Raw genomic sequence first — 20,150 nt, 5'->3', positions numbered from 1 at the left:
AAGGCCAGCTGCCTGAAGCGATTAAACTCCTCGAACAAGAGCGAAATGTCCATGGTCGCAGAGCGCTGCAGATGAAGAAGAAACTGAAGCCAGTGGAAGGCTCTGCCGATGAAGACACCAAAGAGATAGAAGCAGCCAACCAAATCCATTTGCGCGCTTTGTCGGTGATCCAAGCACTGTTGAACATGTGAGCTCTTCACCGGCAACATACTTGCCTCTTTCTGCTTTCCAACCTTCCTGATATTTGGTCTAGCCGATAGGACTGTTATCGGCACCTTTTTAAACACTAAGTCCAGTCCTAGATACATTTTGACCCAGTCGATAGGGATGTTATCGGCATTTAAACTTTCATGCATCGACCCATATGCTTGGGTAATACTTCTTTAGATACTTGTCATTTAATGCTCTGGGAAATTCAACTCCTTCAAGAGTTTCCAAAATATAGGCGTTACCAGGAGCCGATCGACTTATCCAATAGGGACCTTCCCAATTGGGAGACCACTTCCCGAATTTTGAACTTTTAGTCCCGATCGGTAAGATTAGTTTCCATACTAATTCTCCATCGGCAAACTCCTTAGCCTTTACCTTCTTATCATACCATCTGGCAATTCTCTTCTTATTCTCTTCTATACTCATCAAAGCCCTTAGCCGATGCCCTACTAGATCATCCAACTCATCTGTCATCACAGTAGCATAATCATCGGTAGCCAATTGATCTTGACAAGATAGTCTCCTAGACCCAGTCTTAATTTCCCAAGGTAACACTGCATCATGTCCATACACCAACTGATAAGGTGAAACCTTAGTCGATCCACGACAAGCCATTCAGTACGACCATAAAGTTTCGTTTAACAATGTGTGCTACCTTCTAGGATTTTCTTCAATCTTTCGCTTAATAAGCTTGATAATTCCTTTATTAGATGCTTCGGCCTGCCCATTAGCTTGAGCATAGTAAGGAGAAGAGTTTAATACTTTAATTCCCATACCGATTGCAAATTCATCAAACTCCCCTGATGTGAACATAGTACCCTGATCGGTAGTAATTGTTTGAGGAATTCCAAATCGGTAAACAATATGCTCTTTCACGAAATCAATCATATTGGCCGATGTAACTTTCTTTAAAGGAATAGCTTCAACCCATTTGGTGAAATAATCGGTGGCAACTAGAATAAATTTATGTCCTTTGCTGGATGGTGGATAAATCTGGCCGATCAAATCAATAGCCCATCCCCGGAACGGCCAAGGCTTGATGATGGGATTCATGGCCGATGCGGGTGCCCTTTGGATATTGCCAAATTTCTGACACCCTTGACACCCCTTAAAATACTTGAAGCAATCCTCAAGTATAGTCGGCCAATAATACTCATTTCTTCTAATCATCCATTTCATTTTAAAGGCCGACTGATGTGCTCCACATACTCCCTCATGGATTTCTCCCATTAAATTCTTAGCCCCATCATCACCTAAACATCTGAGAAGAATCCCATCAATGGTTCGGTAATATAGCTCATCTTCGAGGAGTACATACTTGGTAGCCTGAAACCGAACACGTCTCTCCACTTTCTTGGATGGATCCTTTAAATAATCAATGATCTCTTTTCTCCAATCATCAGCACCGATTACCGATAGTGCATTAATCATGGGCTGATATCCCGAGGCATGCTGAGCCAACCGATTGGCCTCTTCATTATGCAATCGAGGAACATGCTTGTTGATATTTGGTAACGCAATTAGAAAATGATCCGCAAGTGCACGGATATCGGTGAGCATTTCACCCGGGAGGTTTTCCAGAGTATCGTATTTATATTTTTACCACTGGGAGAAAGGGTGCATCTGACTAACCAAATCTATTGCTACTACCCCTTTAGGCTACAAAGAATGTCTCTCGATGTGAGTGATGTATAGAGAAGACTGCAACCGTAGTCTCGTTCTAACCTTGGTAAAAATGATCTACTGTTCTATTGGGGAGGCTCACGGAATCTAGACAACACAAAGGATGTTCGACCCGCACCTTTAACCCTACCCGTCCTGCTAACGATATGTGATCTACAAAGGTAACTCGGAAATGTCACGTTCCTCGCTACTACCACGGTCCAGCTAGTCAGGGGATATCTATGAGTACCCTAGCCTAAACACCACGTTTACGCTAACAAGTGATTACTCTAATACTCAACCGGAAGAGGATTAAAGTAAACTCATAAACCAAAGAACAATAAAACAAGAACTTACTAGTATTAGAAGTCGAATTACTGAAGAATCTTAGAAGCAAGCCTCGGGTTAGGAGACTTGATCCCGTAGGTACAACTCGGAGTAGACACCGACAGGCCGGCCTTCCTCCGATCCACACCTCCACTCTATCTCTCTCAATCTAGTAGAAACTAGAAGATCTATTTCTACCTTACATTGGTTGCTACGCCTAAAAAGAAATATTATTTAGAGAAGAGGTTTTCCTTCGAGGGCACCCCTCAATCTCTATGATAATTTCTTGTCTTCTCCAGGGCCAGGGGGGCCTTGCTTATATAGTCCTCCCCTTCTATGCGTTTTTGGGTCGATAGGTGAGGTGGTACTATGTTTTCCTTGATCCAATAGGTCGGTGGAACATCCCGAGCGAAAGAGTCCTGATTTGGCTCCAACAGGGGGGCGGGCGCCCAGGCTACCAGGGCGGGCGCCCTGGGCCTGGCCCAGTTTCGCCTCCGCTTCGGTCTCGTGGCTTCTGGAGTCTTCTAGATGATGTAAAATCGTGCGGTGCGTTAATATCTCTATGTAATCCCGACATGTGGGCCTTTCTTCCTTATTTCCTGATAACCCCCTGCGGAAATAGATAAACAACAAAACTCGTGGAATTCTGTCAGATCAAACCCTAATTCTAGGTGTTGGTTGCATTCGGATCCTTTTCTTTGTTTATTTGATAATTAAATTTGATACTTAAGGGCCGTGAACAAACTCCCCCAAGCTTACCTCTTGCTCGTCCCTGAGCAAGGATAGACTTAGCTATGGATCATAAATTGTTGCAATATTTTTAAAAATTGATGTTACACATGCTTTTTAAATAAAATCTCATCTCTGAGTTAGAGTAAACTATCAAGACTTAAAACTTACTTTACCTTCACTATGGGACTTGTAACTGTCACTTCTGTCTTGAGTGGTTAAAAGATAGAACAGTCTAGCCAAGTGCCATGTCTCTTATTCTTGATCAGCTATAGCTCTAGAGTTTTTGCAGATTTTAAAACTCAGAGATTCCTTGTATGATTCTCTCAGATCTCTCTTTTATGGTATTTTTGGATCCTTACCAAGGCAGTGATGGTATATGCCTTCTCTCAAGATATGTAGTATTTGTGGTATGAAGCATAGTGACATTGTCTTCTCTCTCACCCTACTCTAATAAGGCTTTAATATCTGGAGCTCATAGGTGGGAGATAAAGTATACATACTTACAAGACATTTATTGCATAGTCAAACCATGGATCCAAAGAAACAAATCAATAAGCCAAATCAAGATGTGCATGTGTGGCGAATGAATGGTGTATGGTGATGATGGTGATAACAATGGTGAAAACAATGGTGGTGGAAGTCTAATTCTACTTTTGCTCTTTGAGGGGATACATACCTTCCTTGCTTTTGAAACTTTATGAGGAGAATGAGATGCTCTTCTTTTTCTTTTCTTCGAGGTTCCGGGCACTTGCCCCTTTTTATTTCCTCGTATATTATTTATTTTTTTTTCTTCTTTTTTTTTCTTTTTTTTCTAGAGCACTCATCTCCTGAAATAATGTAGCAAGTGGTAGTAACCAAAATAACTGTAGCTTTTATTTCACAGGGAATAACAGGGATAGGAAAATGTTTTTTGGCTTATTCTCTCCCGGATTAGGAGTAGAATAATTTTGGGTAAAACTGGAGATGGAAATGAGTGGATATATGTGGATGGTACTTCCGAAGTAGAAGTAGCATATATGAGTGAACGTGCAAGTGAATCTTGATTTAACCACATGACAAGCTCCTAAGGGTCTACACAGCTTGACTACACTCAATGCTCATAAGCAGTAAATAGTAAATGTGTGGCTCAAGGTCTAGCAAGCATGTATATATGGCTGTGGTAGGAATTTAAACTCTCATCATACAGGAACTCATCATGCAACATTTTAAAGATTTTCAAAGATAAAATTCTCTAGAATTCTAGCATCTCTAGGAACAGATAAACAGCAGCTCAACCTTTCCATATCATATCCGTTAACAACTTAGACTTCAGATCAAGTTTTCATCCCACAAGTTTAGGTCTAGAGCAAGCCTTAAATTATAACAGTTATATCTAAACTTGAGAGAGAACTTCAAATTTGCAAATTAGGCAGAGCAACTATTCATCATATCCATGCTTAAGTTTTATTATTAAGATAAAGATTAGCATAGTCACTTTATTAAACACACTAAGCGAAAGATATATAAGCATAAAATCTTTATTTGGTTTTTCATAGTTATGTGTATTTATATTCTAATATAGTATAAGTATAAAGATAGATAGAAATACTTATCGAGATAAATGGGGGTGCTCTCCCCCAAGCTGAATTTTGACGTAATTTCTCTTGATGTAGCTAGCAGGTGGCAGAGGTATGTTTGAAAGTCAGCAGTATTTTGACAGCGATTAGAATGTCCTCCGTCTGCTAGTCTTCTTGATTCTTAAATTCTGTGGAGCTCAAATAGACAACAAAGCTTGTGGAACTGATTAAGTGTTAGCATAAATATCTAGCCTTTATCATGTTGAGACTCCTTAATAAATATTACTCCCTGTTTTTATATTTTTGTTTTCATAAAGTAGAAAAATATTTATTTTATTTTTATGCCACCACAGTGAATGTACTTATGGGTTTTATGCCACTCGTCTACTCACATGGGGCTTACTGTTTTTCACATTTTTATTTTCTTTTTAGGATAATACGAACATGATTAACTAAGTAAACTATTTGAAATAATTGAAAGGGAAAGGATAACTACCAAGTTTACCTCTTGGCAAGGCGTTCGGTGTTTTTAAGTCCTCCGAATGGGACTCCTTGTGTTTTCAGTCGTCCTGGGATTCGCTAGGTGGCGTAGTCGGTGGTTCCGGCGGCGCTTCTTCTTCGTGTATAACTATCTTCTTTCTCCACACCTGACTCGGTGCTACGGTCTCCTCAGGATAGTTGTATTCAAGCTGTATGTCTTCAGACCTTATCACTTCTCCTTCGTAGTCTACCCATCCGTCCTTGATGATCTGCCTCCTCTGGTTGCGGTTGTGTTGCCTTCTTCTTGTCCTGACCTGCTTAGAATCTTCAACTATATAGTTAGAATCATTAAAGTAGTGGCGTACCTTCTCAGAGAGGAAGTGCATGTGGACTTCTCCGGTTCCAATATAGATGATGGCTTTGATAGTGTTGAGGAACGGTCTTCCAAGGATGGTGGGTGGATCATACTCGTCTTCTCCCATGTCAATGACCTGAAAATTTTCTGGAGCTGAATGTATATTGGTTGTAGGGGCATGGTTCCATGCAAGAGCTGATAAGTGACTGCGGCCATTATGTTGACGTCAGATTCGGTGTTGTAGAGTGTCTTCTAAAAAGAGTATCCATTGATTGTGCATTCGATGCTTGGAACACCAGGGTCGTCCTTCTTGATTAGGAAAGGCGACTTGAGTCGACGATCTTGACCTCCTCTAACAAGGATCCGACGTTCTAAATCTTCTGGACAAGACTTCTCACTGTCTTCATCCTTTAGGTGCATCATTTGATTAGGTGTGGACCTTGACGTCTGCACCTCTTGATACGGTGTCACCTATGTTCTTTGTTTGCCCAGCAGTTCGAAGTGCGGTGTTGGCAATATCCTGCTCAGTGTGTTTGTGCTTGTAGATCTAGGTTCTTCACTTGGTGGAATCTGGGAGTTGTAAAACTCCTTCATGTTTTGCTTGAAGTGTACCTGTTCATAGAGACAAGGCAGAGATCATGTGTATGGGCCCTGTTGGTGGAAAACACCAACAGAACCAAAAGTGTATTTGTTCTTCTCTAACCTTAAGCATAGTGAGCAAGACAAAGTTGATGGATCATGAGTGTAGCATTTAAAACATTTGTTAGATGAGATGGCTCAACCTAATGGAAAGATAATCTATCTATATTTATGTTTAGTTTATATCTTCCAAAGATTGAATGTGCAATACTTTAGCTTATATGATTAGGAGTGTGGGATCACGAAGGTAGTACTAAGAACAAAGATTAAAGGACTAAACATGTTGAATTAATTGGGTTGATTAATTTGGAGCTACAATTCATACATGTTTGTCTCTTTATTTTATGTGAACGCTAGAACCAAGGAGAAGCTTATAAAAGTGATAGTCAAGTACCTTAAAATGTTACCTTACTTGAAGAGTGACGGTACAGTATCACCTTGTGGAAGCTTTCCTTTTTTAGCGGTTGTGCATCGTGTTTGTGGCACCCTCCATGGATCATCTCTTTATGATGAATGAGCTATGTCCTTCTTGTGCAAATTGTTAAACTTCATGTGTCTCCTTTATCTCCAATGAGTTTGTATCTCAGGACTTCCCAGGTTGATATTGAAAGTTTTCCTACAGGGGTTAGTCCAATAAAATATCCCATATCTACTATAGCATACTATCGGCTCAAAAATCAACCTAGACACCATGTCTAATTTGATTTAGGAGGGCATTTTAACCTAAGCACCATGCTTAATTTAAAAATCCTTTGGAAGTAAGATCATCATTCCTAAACTAAGCACCATGCTTGATTTAAGAGATAAATGAAACTACTCCAAACCTAAACATATACTAAAGCAAATAAAGGTAGCATGAGAGCATTTATAGCGATCTACTCAAGTGGAGGTGAAGTAGTGTAATTAGTACTTAACAAATTGAGCATCTCTCAAAGGTAGGGACAACCAACGTAGCAACATGGCAAATGATGTTTTTATGTAAAGTACTCCCCCAAGCTTGAATTTTACAAAATTCAAGTTTGGATGAATTTAATTCAATGTTGTGTGATGGTTGGTTGGACATACCTTGTGCTTGTCATTCATCCGATCTTCTTGCTCCAATCCTGGAAAGGTTAGTGACAAGAATACCCGAAGGAATATTTCTACAATTATCTTTATATGCTCAATACACAAGGCAATGTTGCAAATAATTAGAAGTGCTTGTTTTAGGACACTAAGCTCGTCCTTGGGAAACCATCAATTAACTCAACGAGATCTGCAATATTTATTATAGACATATGCATCGACAACCGCTCTTTTAAAGTTTTTATAAATAGAAAAGAAGAGAGGGTTGGAGATCTCAAATGTGATAAGGATGGAGAGACTAATTGATTGGAGAGATGTTTTATATGAGCAAGGACTGGGTAAGGTATTTATGAAATAACTTCCATGCTCACTGTTGTTTCTCTCATTCTCAAACTCCAAGGATGATTCTCCATGGATTTTTAATGCCCTCTAGCCATTGATGTTGCTCTTCTCGATCCTCCTTCTTATGCATGGGATGTCTAGAGAGATTTATAGGATCATCGGGAGGTTCAAGAGAAAGAGAATAGTAGAAATTGTTAAGCTCAAGGATGGGTTGGATAGCCGAATCATGGGATTGAAATGTTTGGAAATTGGCTATTAAAACTTCCTTTCCTCGTCTGGGAGATGATTCCTTCTCTATCTCTAAGATTTTTCTATGAAGACTAGTACAAGAAGGATGTCCACAAATGAAGACATACCTTCCTTTACTAATAGATAAAGAAAGAAGGACTCTACCAAAGGTTATATGATTAAGACCAATGTGAAAATATCGAGAAAAAACATGGTCATGTAGGGCTAGGTCTAAACCAGAATTTATAAAAAGATTAACAGATTCCCTAGGTGTAGCTAAAAGTGCATTATCTTTTTGATTAAAAGATAGGACCTTGGCTATAGAAAAGGGTTGGTTTTGACCTATTGCAATCAACTCCAGACACAGATCATAATTAGGGGCAGGACGTGTTGACTCCCATGGTCTATGGCTGGTCTCCGAAGGTGCAAAGAATTCAGTAATAGGTATGGAATATAAGTTATCCATAAAGATAAAAATAAAAAGATAAAAGAATAAAAGTATAAAAGTATAATACAAGATAATAGCAAGACTCAAAGTTATCTCAGCAAACCGTCTTTCTCCCTGGCAACGGCGCCACAAATGCTTGTGGATATTTGGTAACGCAATAAGGAAATGATCCGCAAGCGCACGGATATCGGTGAGCATTTCACCCGGGAGGTTTTCCAGAGTATCGTATTTATATTTTTACCACTGGGAGAAAGGGTGCATCTGACTAACCAAATCTATTGCTACTACCCCTTTAGGCTACAAAGAATGTCTCTCGATGTGAGTGATGTATAGAGAAGACTGCAACCGTAGTCTCGTTCTAACCTTGGTAAGGATGATCTACTGTTCTATTGGGGAGGCTCACGGAATCTAGACAACACAAAGGATGTTCGACCCGCACCTTTAACCCTACCCGTCCTGCTAACGAGATGTGATCTACAAAGGTAACTCGGAAATGTCACGTTCCTCGCTACTACCACGGTCCAGCTAGTCAGGGGATATCTATGAGTACCCTAGCCTAAACACCACGTTTACGCTAACAAGTGATTACTCTAATACTCAACCGGAAGAGGATTAAAGTAAACTCATAAACCAAAGAACAATAAAACAAGAACTTACTAGTATTAGAAGTCGAATTACTGAAGAATCTTAGAAGCAAGCCTCGGGTTAGGAGACTTGATCCCGTAGGTACAACTCGGAGTAGACACCGACAGGCCGGCCTTCCTCCGATCCACACCTCCACTCTATCTCTCTCAATCTAGTAGAAACTAGAAGATCTATTTCTACCTTACATTGGTTGCTACGCCTAAAAAGAAATATTATTTAGAGAAGAGGTTTTCCTTCGAGGGCACCCCTCAATCTCTATGATAATTTCTTGTCTTCTCCAGGGCCAGGGGGGCCTTGCTTATATAGTCCTCCCCTTCTATGCGTTTTTGGGTCGATAGGTGAGGTGGTACTATGTTTTCCTTGATCCAATAGGTCGGTGGAACATCCCGAGCGAAAGAGTCCTGATTTGGCTCCAACAGGGGGGCGGGCGCCCAGGCTACCAGGGCGGGCGCCCTGGGCCTGGCCCAGTTTCGCCTCCGCTTCGGTCTCGTGGCTTCTGGAGTCTTCTAGATGATGTAAAATCGTGCGGTGCGTTGATATCTCTATGTAATCCCGACATGTGGGCCTTTCTTCCTTATTTCCTGATAACCCCCTGCGGAAACAGATAAACAACAAAACTCGTGGAATTCTGTCAGATCAAACCCTAATTCTAGGTGTTGGTTGCATTTGGATCCTTTTCTTTGTTTATTTGATAATTAAATTTGATACTTAAGGACCGTCAACAATGCTCTAATCGGAAATCCTTGAATTCCTTCAACAGTCGCATACTCCTTTCGTGATAGGTTATGAGGACCTCACTTCGGCATTCGTAGTTTCCAGCCAACTGATTTATAACTAGCATAGAATCTCCGAAGATCTCAACAGCATCAGCATGAGCTTCCCTTAGTAACTCCAACCCCTTTATCAAAGCTTGATACTCAGCCTGATTATTTGTTGACGTGGCAACAATCGGCAAGGAGAACTCATACTTCCTTCCCCGAGGGGAAATTAACACTATGCCGATTCCTGCCCCCCGGTCACACGTGGATCCATCAAAGAAAAGTGTCCAAGGTACAATCTCCAAAGTTTCCACTGCACCACAATGTTGAGTTACAAAATCGGCCATAATCTGCCCTTTGACCGCTTTAGCCGATTCGTAACGCAGATCGAATTCCGACAGCGCCAAAATCCACTTACCGATCCTGCCACTCATGATCGGCATAGATAGCATATACCGGACCACATCATCTTTACAAATAACAGTGCATTCGGCCGATAGCAAATAATGCCTTAACTTAATTCAGGAGAAATACAAGCATAAGCATAGTTTCTCAATAGCCGAATACCTGGTCTCAGCATCAATCAACCTCCTGCTTAAATAGTAAATCACACGTTCTTTCCCTTCAAATTCCTGAATTAGGGCTGAACCGATGACCATCCCATCGGTAGACAGATACAATCTGAAAGGCTTTCCTTGCTGAGGTGGAATCAGTACTGGAGGATTTATCAAATAATTCTTGATTTCATCTAGGGCCAACTGCTGCTCTTTCCCCCAGACGAACTCTTGATCGGCTTTCAACTTGACCAAAGGACTGAAAGCACGAATTTTACAAGATAAATTAGATATAAACCTCCTGATAAAATTTACATTGCCGATCAAGGATTGGAGCTCAGTCTTGTTGGTGGGAGCAACTATTTTGTTGATGGCATCAATGGATCTCCGACTAATTTCAATCCCCGTTTGATGCACCATGAAACCAAGAAATTGTCCTGCCGATACACCAAATGCACACTTATTGGGATTCATCTTTAAACCATGCTTCCTTGTGCATTCCAACACTTTTCGCAAATCGGCAAGATGCTTTGTGAAGTCTCCGGACTTAACCACTACATCATCAATATAAATCTCCACCAGCTTGCCGATGAACTCATGAAATATAAAATTCATGGCTCTCTGATAAGTAGCACCAGCATTCTTCAAGCCAAAGGTCATGACTATCCATTCAAACAACCCAACATGACCAGGACATCTAAATGCAGTTTTGGGAATATCTTCTTCAGCCATGAATATTTGATTGTATCCTGCATTGCCATCCATAAAGTTGATAATCCGATGCCCAGCCGCAGCATCAACTAGCAGATCGGCAACTGGCATTGGGTAACCATCCATCGGTGTAGCTTTGTTAAGATTCCTGAAATCAATGCAGACCCGAAGCTTCTCATTTTTCTTATAGACCGGAACAACATTGGAAATCCACTCGGCATACTAACACTGGCGAATAAACTTAGCTTCAATAAGTTTGGTTATTTCGGCCTTAATATCAGGAAGAATATTAGGATTACATCGGCGAGCTGGCTGTTGATGTGGGCGAAATCCAGACTTGATAGGCAACCGATGTTCAACAATTGATCGGTCCAAACCAGGCATCTCAGTATAATCCCAAGCAAAGCAATCTTTATATTCCTTTAACAAATCAGTTAAGTGTTGCTTACACTCAGAACTTAATTTAGCACTAATAAAAGTGGGTCTAGGTTTATCACCACTACCTATGTCTACTTCTACTAGATCATCGACCGATGTGAATCCCTAGCCTAATTTTCCATCATCGGCGAACCTATCCATTAAAAACCTTCGTCAGAACTGACTGCTTGGATCGGTGGAATCTCATAATTAGCAACTTTGAGAAAATCTTTTTCCCAAACTTCTCCTGAAATACACCTAGTTCTTTCATAGGTATCTGCCTCTGCCGATGCAATGACATATGAAGACTCTCCCGAGACAATCTCAATCTTGTCACCTACCCACTGAACCAGGCATTGGTGCATTGTCGACGGGATGCAACAGTTGGCATGAATCCAATCTCTTCCCAGCAGCAGGTTATAAGCACCTTTTCCACTGATCACAAAGAACGTTGTCGGCAAGGTTTTGCTGCCGATGGTCAACTCGACACAGATGGCTCCCTTAACCGGAGACACGTTCCCTTCAAAATCTTGAGCATCATATCGGTCTTGGTCAAATCTTGATCTCCTTTTCCAAGCTTCTGATACAATGCGTATGGCATGATATTAATAGCAGCCCCACCATCAATTAGAATCTTGGTCATCGGCTGACCATCCACTCTTCCTTTGACAAATAGAGCTTTAAGATGTTGCCTTTCATCATCGGCGGGCTATTCAAAGATGGTTGTCATCGGATCCAGAGCCAACTGAGCTATTTGGTCGGAAAACTCCAACTCATCTTGCTGGACGGCGCAAGGAATTCCATCGGCAACATAAATACCATGTTGACATCTGCCGATGGACCTTTTCCTTTAGGATCCGATTGCCACTGATCCCCAGACTGGCCAGAGTTCTCGCCCTTGCTTAACTCCTCTCGCCTCTCGCGCTGTAGTCTCCTCTTCTGTGTCCTGGTCAACCCTTCTGGACACCATGGAGGAAGTTGCTGTTGCCTTACCGATGGGTGATGACTTTCCTTTGACTCCATCCGATAGGTACTGGCGTCCCTGCAGAAGATGAACTCATCGGGAACCCGCGCATTAGCCATCTCTTCAAGTTCTTCCTAGTTCCTAGGAAAATATTCAACACGATCGCCGAGCCTGTCGTGCACGCTGAGTCTGCCCCCCAGCCGGTCATGAATGGACGCTCTCCCCCTAATCGGCCCATTAAACCGCCGATCATCATCGTGATAGTGTCGATCGGATCTGTCATACCGATCATAACCATTGCATTCAGGACAATCTCTGACAGTAGGAAGCTTGATATTTTCCTCCCAACAATAGATGAAGAACGGACAATTCCAGTGATCCCTATGCCGATTCCAATCCTGTCGGCGTCTTTCTTCCTCCCGACGATAGTCCTCTTGCTGGCCCCGATACCGATCTTCACGTTGCTGCCAAATTTCCCAAGGCCTTCTGTGAGTTATCACAATACCAGATCGGGGAGGCCTCCCTGAGTTAGTCCCCGCCTGGATCAAGCCTTTTCCTTTTGCATCGGCAGTAGTGACCTGATGCTGAGGATCTACCGATGCACTTCTTTCAGCTGCTTCCGATGTTAAGACCTTGGTCTTTCCCTTAGCATCCAGCATGTTTGTTGGGAAAGGATGTTGATCAATCTTCATCGGCTTCTGAATTTTGGAGCTATCAAATTTGATCCTTCCAGACTCTATAGCCGATTGCAGCTGTTGTCTAAAAACTTTGCACTCATTGGTGCTGTGAGAAGTTGCATTGTGCCATTTACAGTACTTCATCCTTTTTAACTCTTCGGCCGATGAGATTACATGATTAGGTGACAATTTGATTTGACCTTCCTGAAGTAGAAAGTCAAATATCCTATCGGCCTTAGTGATGTCAAATGCGAACTTTTCTGGCTCCTTGTGCCCAAAAGGACAAGACATCGGCTTCTTATTTTTTACCCATTCTGCTAAGCCGATGACTTGTTCCTCATCAGAATCCGAGCTTGTTGCTTCATCAACGAACGATACCTTTTTGTTCCATGCTCTCTTGGGCTCAAAAGGCTTGATATCTTGATCAGAAATCCTCTGCACCAAATGACTTAAGCTTTCAAACTCCTGAGATGCATACTTGTCCCTGATATGTGGCAACAAGCCCTGGAAAGCCAAATCGGCTAGCTGCCGATCATCCAGAACCAGGCTATAGCATTTGTTCTTGACCTCCCGTATCCTCTGCACAAAACCTTCGACCGATTCATCATTGTGTTGCTTCAATTTGACCAAATCGGTGATCTTCTTCTCTTGGACTCCAGAAAAGAAGTATTTGTGGAACTGCTAATCTAGATCGGCCCATGTAATCACCGAGTTGGGAGGTAACGATATGAACCATGTGAAAGCCGATCCAGACAATGATGACGAGAACAAGCGAACCCTTAACTCGTCCCTGTTAGCAGCTTCTCTGCATTGGATGATGAACCTGTTGACATGCTCCATGGTTGATGTCTCATCCTGCCCAGAAAACTTGGTAAAATCCGGCACTTTGTACCGATTTGGAAGCGGGATCAAATCATATGCGGGAGGATACGGTGTCCGATAAGAGTAAGTGTTAACTTTGGGTTTTATCCCAAATTGGTCTCTCATTACTTCAGCAATCTTATCGGCCCAATAAGCATCGGCGTCTTGCCGATGAGGCGGTTGCGGATCTGGCATCTGCTGGTAAGCTTCCACGTGTCTGCGCAGCGCACGATCTGCATGGAACATCGGATTAATCATTTGGCCACCCATCTGCTGACCGCCGAACTGTTGCCCGCCGATCTGCTGTCCATCGACCTGCTGTCCACCGATCTGCTGCCCAAGATTCATTGGCTGGTTGGGCAATCCCTGATTCTGGAACCTGGGGTAGATCTGGCCTTGCTGAAACCCTGTAGCCTGAAGATTCTGTTGGGGCAGTTGTGGAAAAACTTGCTGTCCAAGCCATCCACTATTAGCATTCATCGGCATAGGACCTGTCGATGACTGGCAATTAGGCATTATCATTGAATTGACATACCCTGGCTGAGTCATAAACCTCTGTTGCATCAGCATTGAGTCTGCCGATGCGTTAGGCATCTGGAACGTTGGAGCTTGAGAATTCCCAGTGTAAGGCCTTGCAGTAGTGGTTCTAGTATACTGGGGACTCTGATTCATCGGCATATTTGGAGGTACTGATGCCATAGGAGCCTTGCCTCTCATATCAGCCGCCTGGGATGTGCCAGGTGTCTTCAACAAGTATTCTGGGGGCATACCGAAACCCCACCAGTTAGGAGGAGGGGCTGACCCTGACATTGCCGACACCAATAGATCTGTAGTAAACTTAATCTGCTCATCTGAAGTCGGTGGATTAGTCGTCATCGGCGTAGATTGTGCATTAGTGACTCCTAACGTGCTTGGAGGAACAGCGGTCTCTGTACCCGCAGCGGCTGCAACAGCCGATGGAGCTGTGACCACCGGTGATCCTAGCTGATAATGAGAAGGGCCCACATAATTTGGTGGCAACTGTCCTTCCTTAAAAGTTCTAGCCATGGCATTGAAGACCGTATTGGACAGCACACCAGCTTGATTGATCAAAGCACGGTTAATAGCATTATCAACCATGTCTTGAAGTTTACCAGGATTGGCATCAAAAGTAACCTGCCGCGGCATCGGCAGTGCTTCCTTCTAGATAACTTCGCCACTCCTGTTGATACTGAAGGATCTCAAACATTGCTGCTTGTAATCCTCCATGGCTTTCGCAATAGCTTGCTTCTGCTCATCCTTGAGATTGGCTTCCGTCACAGGGATGACATTCTCCTAATCAAACTCAGTAGTCGACATGTTGATCTTGGATCTTGAATCTGGTCCCATGGGGCGTGCCAAAAGATGTGTTGATGCAAAAGCTAGATCTGCAAACACAAAGGGCTAATACCCTATTTCAAACGTTAAGGCGTGCCAGCCGATTTGACCTTACTATCGGCAAAGGTGATAACTCGAATACTTTGGTCCCGACAACAGCGATGCGCCCGGATGCCACGGCCAAGAGGTATTCACGCGGAACTTGAGAATATGCTGAGCTTAAGTCGACGAACTCCTAAGAACTCGTAATGAAAAAGGAAAATATGGCGAAATCGTCAAAAAAGTGGATGCTGGAATATGAGTAAAAACTTGTGTTTGATTGATTGAGATCTATTTTACATGGCCCTGGGGTCTACATTTATACCCTGCTCAAAGAGCTACAACCAGACATGACTAGAACTCAAATTCCCAATTTAAACAGAATCCGTGTACAAAACGCTTTAAATAACTAAGGAAAACATAAAACTATCCTTCCGTGACAAACTGGGACACCACCACGGATCAATCGGCAACCTTCAAGTTTTCCTTCACGTTGTCGGCAGACTCCCCATCGGCAACGGTTAACACTGGCCATCGGCATAAACACATCACCACCCATGGACTTAACCACATTCAGCTGTCTTCTCACCGGCAACCACCTTCATCGGCAACTCTCCTACGAATCATTTACTATTGCCCTTTCTTGCTGATCTACACTCTACCGATCCTGGGTACGTGTCCCAAAACGGTGTCAACAATTCTTCTTCTCCCTCCTCTTCTCTGCATCAAGCTCTTTCTTATGTTTCTGAGCAGAGAGACGTCTTACCTCACGCTTTGTCGCGTCTTCTTTCACGGGGGGCCTCAATGACCTGACGTCAATTTCCCCTGCAAAGAAATGCCAAGATGTTAGAAAAACTAGATGTGGAGGATGAAGCTTAAGGCACCATGACTCGAGACTCTGTGGCTCGAGATTCTCACTAGATCGAGGTAGCCTTCATCGGACATCATAGGGAATCCGTTGACATCCTTCACTGGGAAGGCGCCGGAGATGGTTGCTCTGACCCTTGCCGCAACCTCCTCATCGGGTAATGCCTCGCTCGATGTCTGGCATGCCTCGAGATCCCTGGACACGGCGTGTGGACCCATCTCGTCCATCCTCAGCAGACGAGCCATCAATGGGAGCACCCACCGATGGTGGATGGCCGAGAGTACGAGAGCCACTGTCAGACCTTCTTAGCGGTGTTGGTGCAAAAGCTGTTCTGCAAACACAAAGGGCTAATACCTGTTTCAAACGTTAAGGCGTGCCAGCCGATTTGACCTTACAATCGACAAAGGTGGTAACTCAAACACTTTGGTCCCGACAACAGCGATGCGCCCGGATGTCACGGCCAAGAGGTGCCCACACGGAACTTGAGAATACGCCAAGCTTAAGTCGACGAATTCCTAAGAACTCGTAGTAAAAAGAAAATATGATGAAATCGTCAAAAAAGTAGATGCTGGAATATGAGTAAAAACTTATGTTTGATTGATTGATAGATCCTCATTACATTACCCTAGGGTCTACATTTATACCTTGTCCAAAGAGCTACAACCTGACACGACTAGGACTCAAATTCCAAATTAGACGAAAACCGCATACAAAACGAACTCTAATAACTAAGGAAAACATTAAACTACCCCCGTAACCGATCGGGACACCATCATGAATCAATCGGCAACTTCCGCGCTGCTCTTCAGAGTCATCGGCAGATTACCCGTCTACAGTCATCGGCGAACAACAGCATCGGTCATCGGCACGAATACATCACCACTCTTGGACTTGGTCATATCCGATCATTTCCCATCGACAGCCACCTTCATCGGCAACTTTCCTGTAGACTAGTTACCATTGCTTCATCTGCCGATCTACACTTTATTAACCCCAGGTATGTGTCAAAAGATACGTGTCCAAAAACGGTGTCAACACATGCCCCCCAATTTCAGAGTATAAAATCATTAATGCTCCGAAATTCTCCGCAGTAATGATGCCTTTCCGCAATTAATTCTCCCTATTTGGTAATCGATCATTAAATCCGAACAACCTTGGCCCAATTCTCCTGCAGATCCCTCGAATTCCTCAACCTCCCGAACCGAAGCTTTTCTCTTTATGCGCCCATCGGCAATATTACCGTTAGAGGGAACTGCCAATGGACCGACCAGGAGATCTTGTACAGTGAAATATCTTCAAAATCATGACCGCTTGCTATCAAATCACCTGCGCAATCCCTTGATTACCGTGTGAACAGTTACCATATCTACCTGAACACCCTCGGATTTCACGGATGCGGCAAAGAGATAAGTCAGATTTGCCCCTGCCCGATTTGTCCTATAAATACTTCCTTCTCCGGTACTCCTTCTCCATCTTATCATTCTACATCCCAAAATCTACTTTCCTGGCGGCGGCACCACCCGAGGATTCCAAGAATTTCAACAAGGCCTTCTTCACCAATCCCCCAAGTATTCAACCTTCTTCCTTGCGAGGAAATGGCCATCAACTTCATCGTTCCTGTGGTCAGTTCACCATCCTTTCTTTCCACATTCTTGCCGTACTCCTGTTCATCCGCAATTCCTTTTACTGAACACTCCTTTTTCTTTTTGTTCTTTCTTTTATTTTCAAAAACTTTTAGGATTTGGCAGATAAGATCGTAATTCCTACCGATAAACCTCACCTCCAATGTCTTGGCCCGCTAGGAAATTTAGATCCCACCGATCTAATAAACGCAAAGACAAACAGAATCCCCTTTAGAGCCGAAAACTTCTCCCTAGATCTATGGAAAGATGCCTTCCGTTCCTGGCCCAGTCCTACCAAGGGATGGAAGGATTGGTTTCTGAGAGTTAGCCATTCAAATGAGGTTCAATGGGGCGAGCGGAAGCTAGACCAGTGTATTAGATTGCCTCTTGCCGATATGGAGAGGAATGAGTCACTGCTAATTGTTGCTTCATACTTTTGGTCAGACACGCTCAATGCTTTTGTGTTTGGCCATGGCCCTGCTTCTCCTACACTTGTCGATGTACTCATGCTCACCGGCTTAGACATATCCACTGTCGATAACAGTCATCTATTTGATACCAAACCCAGTTCTAAGGTAGAAACTCGTGTTATCGGTGGTTGGTCTGGGTACATTCAGAAGTACCGAAAAATAGAACCCGTCAGTGCAAAGGAACAGACCACTTTCCTGAATATGTGGCTGGATAAGTTTGTATTTTGTGGTCGATCGGCATGACCAACCTCTGTTTACTTATCGGCAGCAGAAAGATTAGCCAATGGTGGCCGATTTCCTCTTGGCCGATACCTGCTCGGCTCTGCATATCACCTTCTCCACCAGCTAGCCAAGAAACTTCTGCTCGGTCAACCCATCGGCAACTTAGGGGGTCCTTGGTGGTTTATCAACATGTGGCTTAGTCTCCACATGCACAAACGCCTTGAATTCGACCTCTTTGCACAGCGCTTCCCCAGAGACATAGCAGAGAATTATGAATTGGATGAAGAAGAATTGGCAACTCGTTCCCCCTTGAACTTTGGCGAAGCTGCCATAGTCTTACCTGGCACTGGTAGTAATGAAGACCAGGTTAGCCGATTCTTTCAAACTCTCTATGAAGGTCTGACCAGAGAACAGCGGGCATGGATGCCTTATGAAGATCCAAACACCAGATTTCCCCTGACTTTCCATCCCTTCAATGATGCTCTCAACAAGGACCGTCATGTGATGACGGCAATTATCACCCCAAGGGCCATACCAGTGAACTTCTTTGGTAGTGGGAAAGCCTCTAATCTGACCTATGATTTTTACAACCCATCAGCACTAGCTCGCCAACTGGCTTTCAGTCAACTGTCGATTGCACTTTGCTACGCCGATGTGGTAAAGCCGAGGGAGACCATCACCAGCAATCTTGAGTGGATCAGAATAGCTCAACTTCCGTCAAACGCCGATACAGATGTCGATCTATCGGCTTGGATCCCAGCTCTCTTCATTACTCAGGCATATAAACAGCGGTGGGAGGAATGGAAAGAGCATTTATTCTGCAGATCGTCCCTCACATACCGTGGCATGATCGACCCCAAATACAAAGTCTCCGATAATACTGTAAGTACTTTAACCGATGTTTCAATCCTTTCACTTTTACTTTCATTTTCTATCAGCAACTTATTCCCTTTGTTTTATACAGGTCGATGATACGCCACCATCAGCTAGCAGAAGTGGCAGGCCGATCGAACTCCTTCCATCGGGCCCGATCTCTTTGATCGGCAACAACGCTCCGAGCTTGGCGGCCTTACTGCACCGGGGTGTGCGTTTCAAGAAAATCACCACCAGGCGAGCGAAAACATCCCCGTCGGTAGCTGCCACTCCTTTGGCACAAGCTTTTAAGGTAAATTCCTGAATTCTTCAACTTATACCGATTCCATTCTTACATTTACACAATTTTTCAGGACACTTCATCGGTAACTTTTACTATTTCAACCAGAACCTCATCAATACTCTGTTACACTTGTACTTACAAAACTTTCACTGCTACATCAGCAAACTGGCAAATCGACAAAGACCAGAAGTACCAAAACGACTGCCGATGCCCCCAGTCCAGCCAAGCAAAGAGAAAGGGCCCCAAGAGTACCAAGTCACAAGCGAAGCGTCAGAGAACAGCAACGCCTCCTCCTCCTCCAAGGTCACCGATCCCTGTAGAATCGTGCCCCTCTTCTCCAGAAGCTCAGGCACAGCAAGTACCATCGCCAACTCAGCCACAAGAAGAACCTCAGCCAGAAGAACTTCAGCCAGAAGAACCCCAGCCAGAAGAGATATCAACTGATGTACACGAGCAGACCGCCGATCCAGTGAGCTCAATCATAGCATCGGTAGTCTCCTCAATCCAGACAAGCATTGCACCCCCTCAAGGTAAAGTACTGTCTATGAAATTATTGCCGATGGACCTATTTTTCCACTTTATAATTAGATGACCTATTTTTCCACTTTATAATTATCTCTGTTAATCTTTCAGCTGACATAGTCTCATCGGCAACTCCAGCCGATCAACCTGTAGTACCATCGGCCTCAACTAGCCAGAGGCGAGAGATAGCTCTGAAACAAGTAATAAATTTAGAACAATACACCAATCAATAAAAAGGTTTTAAAAAAATATACGCGCAGCTAC

This window comes from Sorghum bicolor, chromosome 5, assembly GCF_000003195.3.
Source record: "Sorghum bicolor cultivar BTx623 chromosome 5, Sorghum_bicolor_NCBIv3, whole genome shotgun sequence".
NCBI classification, from domain to species: domain Eukaryota; kingdom Viridiplantae; phylum Streptophyta; class Magnoliopsida; order Poales; family Poaceae; genus Sorghum; species Sorghum bicolor.
This window is presented reverse-complemented; position numbering follows the sequence as displayed.